Genomic DNA, 8,115 nt, shown 5'->3' on the forward strand with positions numbered 1-8,115 from the left:
AGGGTTAATGTTTTACAAGCTTTTTTATAAAATAAATCCAGACGACAATGAACTGTAAAAATGGCCTTAGGGTTCAGAGGGTTAAATGCTAATCAAATTAAACCCATGGATGTATCAAGAGAACCAAGGAGATGTACATGGTATGTAGTGCTACTAGCTACCACTAGCTTCAAGCCAATTGCCGGCAGTTTGGAAACAGATATGTTAAAAACATTACATCTATCAACTAGTTTCATGTGTAAATTTCTTTAAGTTTTGATTTTTTAATTATTTGGTACTGCAGACAATGGAAATAAAATAATCACCTCTGGAAACCTACAATTTTTGAGTCTGCCTTCCTACCACCTTCCTTTCCACTCGGGCCAGGTGTCCCACAATCCCCAATCAAACATTCATGATTGCAGAACATCATTATGTTGTGAGAGAGCTGATGGGAAGTGTTGTACTTGTTGTACCAAATTTACATTAACCTACTTTCCTGTTTTAAGCCTTTATCTTTGCCTGTACTCGTCGAATGTAGAAGCTCTCTCCCACTCAGCTCCTTCTACGGTTGCACAGGTGTTATTTTTAGCTAGATATCCAATGTGCAGGTGTCAAAAGGGCTACACATAGATGGTCAAATGTGATGTCTGGAATTCCCGTGCTGATTAAAGTGACCTATTTCTTCATCTAACCCTATTTCTTTATCTATTATGTGCTAGAAACAGTACAGGGAGGACACAGTGTGTACTGCAGCTGATCCCTTGCAGATTGTATTACATGGTTTTTAATCATGTCTTCACTGTGATTGCTAAAATTTCCATGATAGTTTTTGGTACATAAGGGGAAAATCAAAATTGACTTTTTCATCAGGCCTGTAATAACAATGATTCATGTTTACTGTCTTTAATAAATAGGTAACAGCTACTGGATGCAATGGGTTTTCAATCAATCCAAGTATTGCCTTGATGAACTTTCTGTTCTGGTGTAACAATGTTTTTTTCTTTGCACTTTACTGCACCTTGTGTATCCATTTAGAAACCAATTCCAGCCATAATTTTTATAGCACCAACATCTCAGGTATAAGTGCCACAGCTAGCATCTTGTCTATAATTGCAGCCTTATTAAATTCCATCAAGCCATGAGCGTCATTTGGGAGGCCATTCCAAATTTCATCAGGCAAACTTATAATCATGACATTATAGGGATTTCCGATGCAATTAGCTCCACACATGCGGTTCAAAAATCAATAGGTAATTTTGAAGCATTTTCCAGCATCTCATTAATTGATCTGGTGCATACTGGTGCTCCTTCTATTTTCATGTATTTCCTTGTCCTCGGTAATAAAAAGCTGATAATATTAGAGACAATATAAATACTTCCCAGCCTTGCAATTATTTAGGGAGGTCTAAATGATAATAAAGTCTTATTAACTGTAAAATAAAAGAAAGAAAAAAAGAGGTAAATTCACTGTTTAATTCAAGCACAAATGTCTTAAAAGGTAGCATGGTGAATTTCTCATCGTATAAAACTTCCAAAAGTCAACAACTTTCTAATTACTAGGTTTCTACCTACACCTAACTACAAACACAATTTGCTCCCACAACTTGCTGGCCACATTGCCATCCGTGACCTGCTCCATCTGACTCAGTGAGAGATTCGTCATGTGCCTAATTTAGATATTCTATATTCTGGCTTTCCGGACCCACAGGGAAGGACATAATTGAATAGGCTGTGTCAAAGCCTCCCCCCACTCCACAAAAACCTCCCAGGGATGAGCTAACGTTAATTATCTCCCATTGCAATATGGCCTAGTTTTATAATTACTGGTCCTGCCAAATATATTACAACATACTAAACCTTTTGCAATATGGTTATTCATTTAGTATGTGTGATATGAAGACATGTGCTGTTCAATTTGCTTGTCTATCTTATTTACAGACTGGGTAACAATATTTGGGCGCGAGGGCTTGATTAAAACGTGCGCTGCAATCACGGAGTGCTAGTTAAAAATCGAAGACAGACTCTACATTAGCTGTACGTACTGTATCTTATCAACATTAGTGTGCCAAAGGGGCACTCTGTGGATTTTACACATTCAGATTACTTGTCATAAGGATTCGTACTGTGAAAGCAGTTATTAAATGTGACTCAGAAGGAGCTTTCTAAAGCCTGAAACAAGACTTCTAAGGGTCGACATTCATGCCTGCAGCTATGTGATGCTGCACTAAGGTACAGTGTGGGTTTGAGTTAAATGGTTACATCAGCATGCTTACAATGACAATGCTAACATGTTAGTTAGTCTATCTGATAACATTTGCTTATCAGCTCTAAACACAAAGTACAGCAGAGGTTGGCAATGAAACACCATTAGATTTGCAGATATTTGGTCTTAAACCAAAGTGTTGGACACATTGTGATATGTCGCTAGCTCCAAAATCATTAGGATTAATCCTCTGGGAACCATGGCCAATCAATCCAATAGTTGTTAAGACATTTCCTTAAAAAGCAAAAATCAACGTCATGACGCTAAAGGTAAAGACAGAAGTTCAACAAGCTCAGTAGGATTTATCGTCTGGAAATATGAATATTTTTACTAAATCTTAAAACAATCTATTTGAAATGTCAAATATTTGAGTGAGGACCAAAGTGAAGGACTGGCATTTGTAGGATCCTGTGTTTTTGGAGCTGAACCCATACTAAGAACTTAAAGTTAGATATATCTGCCTTTGGGTGACCAGATAGCTCAGATGGTAGAGCCATCTGACGTTAACTCCTCAATGCAGCAGGTCTGGGTTTGACTCCGACCTGCGGCCCCCTTGCTGCATGACATTGTCCCTCTCTCTCTCCCCTTCATGTCTTCATCGGTCCTGTAAAAAAATAAAGGCCGAAAATGCCTAAAAAACTAAAAAGACATATCTGCCTCTACTGGACTACTACTGTGCCCATTCTTTTTTAATCTGTCTCTTCTAAGTCATCCACTTTTTAACAAGTATATCACTGAACTTGCACAATCTGCCTTTAAGGAATGCAAATCAAGTTTTGCCTTTAAGGAATGCAACTATTGATTTTGAATATGACTTTATAACAGCATTTTGTGGAGTAAGCTACAAAACAGCACTTGAGTCAGCATCAGCAGCATAAACATTCACATATCAGTTTAATAAACTGCACTTGTTTAATAAACTGGAGTTGATTTGTTAATACCGTGATACATGGCTTGCAATACATTAGCAGCCATGATTGTCACTTGAAGTCACATGAGTTACAAGTTATATTTGGTTAGAAACTGGACCCAGATAGCTAATATTCTCTGTACTGATGAAAAACATACAGCATAAGCAGTCCAAGACTTTCCATGTGTAGACCAATGCCGCACTGAGGGCCATACTTTGTGTAATAAAATGCTGCAAGTGGATTTGGCATTTAACATATGGGGTGAGAATTTTTAATTAAAAATGCAACAGTTAGATGAATTATTCCGTATCTCTATCTTAAAGAGCCTGGGGCAAAACAGAGAAAACAGAGTCGTAATGCTGACCAGAAGTGCTCCTCTTAAGCTTCTATTACCAAGACCAAGATTTCTTTAAAGCGTTTTTCATGTCTTTTTATTTGTGAAAGCTTGGCATCTTTAAAGTTGGAAACTGAAAATAGAAATATAGAACATGATTTACTTTTTACAACATACTATAATTACATATAATAACCATTCCATCAATTAGTGGTATTATTATAACTCTAAATTGTGACTCTCTGGGTCCCATCTACCCGCTGTTGGGGTCATGTTTACACATTCAAAACCCATTAGAAATGTTTCTTTCACCATAGAGGACATCATAAATAACATGAATAATAACATGCATCATTATGCTGCTGCATGTATACATGTTTATCCTAAGTGACTAACTAACTGTAGCTTTTTCCCCTTTTTTTGGACCATTTACTCCCAATGGATGAATCTCTTTTGTGTTATTTAATATAATAGCTGTGGATGACACCAACTCAACTGGCTGCTAACTGGCTCCAGTCCTAAAACTGTTGCCCTCCAGTTGCTGTATGCCACCTGAGGACATTTTTATGGCTTCAATTACTGAGTGCTATTCTAAAATTAAGGCTAGCAATTAAAAGACAAGCCACTTACCCAAATTATATCATTGACTAAAGGTTAACAGAAAACGCAGCCAAATATAGTCCACGAAAAAGGAAGTTAAGGAAAGCAGAACTCTATAAGCGCATCAATTTTTTATGGATTCCCACAGCACTTGCCTTACATGGCAAGGCCACAGTATATCCAGTTAGCCCTATGCCTGCACTGATCCCACAAGCAATGATCTATATCAAGCAGACCTTCCTCACCTCTATTAACAAATCAGTTAAAGGTACACAAAGAATCTGGTCTTCACTGTGCCCTGCTTTCAGAAAAGCTGTGTGCATGTGTTTAGGGTTAAAACTGGAATAAAAAAAAAAAATCATATATACTTTTCATTTTTGTTATCACTGATCGAAGAGCATACACTGCTGCCTTTAACCTTTTACCCATACTTCTGTTAGCTTGGATTTGACCTCAGGTGTCAGGGGAAATAAGGGCACACACTGTCATGAAGGTCATGCACAAGGACTTCAAAGAAGTCACCGGGTGCAGTATAGAGAAAATATTACACCTTGTAACAGCAGTGGTGGAAAATAACTAATTACATGAACTCAAGTGTTGTGTTTGAGGCAAAAACATACTTAATTTTACATTGAATTGTTCTTTTCACTGCACTTTGTTAATTGGTGACTTCTGCTTTGTTTTGTATTTGTACTTCTTCTCTCTTGACCCCTAGAATTAATTTTGTGACTTGGGATTTGTATCTTATTTCCACTGCTCTAAACTGCCAAACTCTATACTATTAACAATCTATTGCAATGTCAGTTTCCCAAATGCCTCCTGGAGTACCCATTGTCCTGCATGTCTGATGCTGCTGTTTTTTCAGCCCGTAAATTACGACTTCAAGTCACGACTCACAACTTGGTAGTGTTCTGGGCAAAGGCACGACAAACCCTTCTAGCTATTGTTAGCTAGCCGCTACCTATTGTTGATGTTAGCTAGCTATTTATGTCTATTTATTTCTAATTCTCACTGTTAATCACCGGTGTCTGTACAGCATCAACAGGGGACGCCATTGTTGTTTATGTGTGTGCGTGTGACGTCAAAAACTAACTGGGAGTACACCGATCCGGTACGAGTTCACGGGGTAGTAAGTTACGAGTTTGACTGTCGTTCCAGGGTACTTTCATGGGCAGAAGGTTGTGAAAATACAGGTTACGGGTTGCCTGGAACACAGCATTAACTCTCTCTCCTGCCCAAGACAGTTGAGTTCAATGATGCACTTGTTAGCGAGAGCGCTAAAACATGCAGAACAAGGGGTAATCCAGGAGAGGATTGGGAAAACTAGTTTCTCCATAGTAGTACTTTAAGTACGTTTATGCTGATAATACTGCTATACTTTAACATAAGCAGGATTTTGAATGCAGGATGTCAACGTGCAACAGATTCCAGTGTGTTTTTGGTACTGAATGTGTATCCCAACACTGCCATTAGGTGGTTGTGAACGATTGATAACATGAATAGAAATAAATAATAAGTGAATTGTTACAAAAAAAATCAATATTATGGTAGACTTTGCATGGGAATTTACCTTATTGTAAACATATAATTTATTGCCATCTCCTCAAATCTAATCGCTCTAGCTACTTGGTGTGAATGTGGGGCATTGCTTTCCATCAAACATCAGAGCCTTCCTTCAGATTTACAGCCTGCACATGGACAGTAAATCTTAAGCAGTTGTTGCAACTCCAGTGCAATCTTGAGCCTTGTCACTCCTTATTTGAAGTGAAACACTCATCAGATCATTTGTCAGCTGTAAGTGTATTTCTGTCTAGGAGCCCCGCTGCTACAGCGTATGGTGTTGTAATCAGTCAAAAACCTGTGTCTCCATTATTAGCATTTAAAGCAAAGCTATCAAATAATTTCTTTTTCCCTGTAGCATGTACGTCTTCAGATCTTTGTTCTGAAATATTTTAACAATTTAAAATTTCCCTCGCACACTTAATTTAGGTTTTTTGTTGTTGTTGGTAAATGCCATAAAGTGCTGCAATGCAATGCCAGAAGTTCAAAGGACCAGGGGTCGCTTGAGTCTTCAGACTTTTCATTATATTCTCTTGTCCGACAAATTTCACTTTCGTGTTAAATATTGCTTTTTTTTCCATTCTTTAAATGTTTCTTTGAGTATATTCTGATCTGATTTACAACAGAATTGTTGCCAGTAATTATTACCAAACTCTAAATTGGGATTGTAAACATAATGGCCGTCATCTACCTTTCTCTATATTATTCCAAATAAATGGTATTACACAGCTGGTTTAGTGTGGTGTCTATACAGTATAGCACGTCAGCCTTACAACAGGAATGCTCGTGTTCACTTTTCCAGTTTTGACGGTGGAGTTTGCGGCTTCTTCCTCTGTGTGTAAGGCTTTCTCTGACATTGTAAAGACATGTAAGGTGTGTTGGAGACATGGGAATACCTGTGTGTATATCTGTGAACACCATGTGATGGACTCTTTATGGTGTTTCCCTGCAATCCCCTAAGAGCAAAATGCATGCTGCAAAAATCTCCAGCCCTGAACCATACCTGAATAACTGGGCAAAGAAAACAAATAAATGGATGAAGGGTAACTCTTCTCTATAAGCGTATGCATGGCAATAATAACACAATGACTGTTATATTCCATAGTGCCACGTGTCACTGGGGTAGGCCATTTTACGCACCTTCATGGACACTTTCACCCACTCCACAATGAGTTGAAGATGCGAAGGAGCAGTCCGAAGGTCCTCTTTGATAATAAAGCCTCCACATGGAATGGCTTATTGCTATAATTAGAAGCATATTAAAAAGGCCATCCCCTACCTTTCTGGGTGACAAACTGTATATGCTCTTTCTCCATGTAGTATTCTTACCAACATCTCACTGTGTATTATAGCTTGTTTTTATTATGAGCCATATGCTTTCATGCAATTCTGTGCACATGAAGAAATTCATGTCAAAGTATTTTTCTTCTATATGAAATAGTATATATGTATCCAGCATGGGTTTAGTGCTTCTATAAATATTGTAATTAGAGCAAAAATGTCTTTGCTTCTGGTGGCGCAAAGGCTTACAGCAGTTTTTGGCCATCAGCGGTGATATGCGAGGGGAATCTCCACAATGTCACACATCAATGTGAGATTTGACTTTGGAACAGATTTCTGAACATGCTTGAAAATAGGGTAACTAGAAAGCTGTTAACTGGGGTATTTTGCATTGCTGCATTAGTAGGTGTTTCCATCCACTGGTTTTTATGCACATTTAATTAATGTGCAGATGAGAGAAAAACATGAGAGGAAATCATGGGAATTCAAAAACAAATTCAAAATACGACAAAAATGTTTTTTACTCCTGGTCGATGCAGAACAGTTGATTGATCAATTAAAAACAAAAGGTAACAAAGTGCAAAAAAGAGAGTGGCAGCAGACAAAATCATCAGCTGTGTCGACTGATGGGAAGAACTTAAGTCAATGCTTGAGCCCTTATTGCACCCTTTTCCTCTCCAATGATTTAAAGGCCCCCAAAGTGAAGAAGCCACTAAATGTTGATCCCAATGCACCCAATATGAGTGAAAGGATTTGCACATGAATTCACGTTTTATTTTGTCAATTTTCTCAAACTTCTGGTAAAATTCACTCTACATTTGGATCAAAACAACAAGCATCTTTAATGCTTTGTTGAGCATTTGGAATTTTTACAAACCTAAATTGCGCACGTTTACAAATGTTGTGGGAAATGTGGTCATTATGACATATGTAGAAAACCTTAGAAAATGTTATATGTTTTATGGAGTGAGACACATTGTGACAGAGGAATTAACTTATTTTGAGGTAGAGTTCATTTCAAAAGGTGAATACAAAGAAAGAAAAGAGTGTGTCATTTTTCCACTGTAGGCTTACATTGGATTCTGCATTGCAGCATGTTGCGCTGTCCATGGTGCTGAAACCTTTTTTCATCACACATTTGGCATCACAATGCATTGTGTCTACATGAATAACATTCTTATTAT

The sequence above is a fragment of the Etheostoma spectabile genome, chromosome 24, assembly GCF_008692095.1.
Source record: "Etheostoma spectabile isolate EspeVRDwgs_2016 chromosome 24, UIUC_Espe_1.0, whole genome shotgun sequence".
NCBI lineage: Eukaryota > Metazoa > Chordata > Actinopteri > Perciformes > Percidae > Etheostoma > Etheostoma spectabile.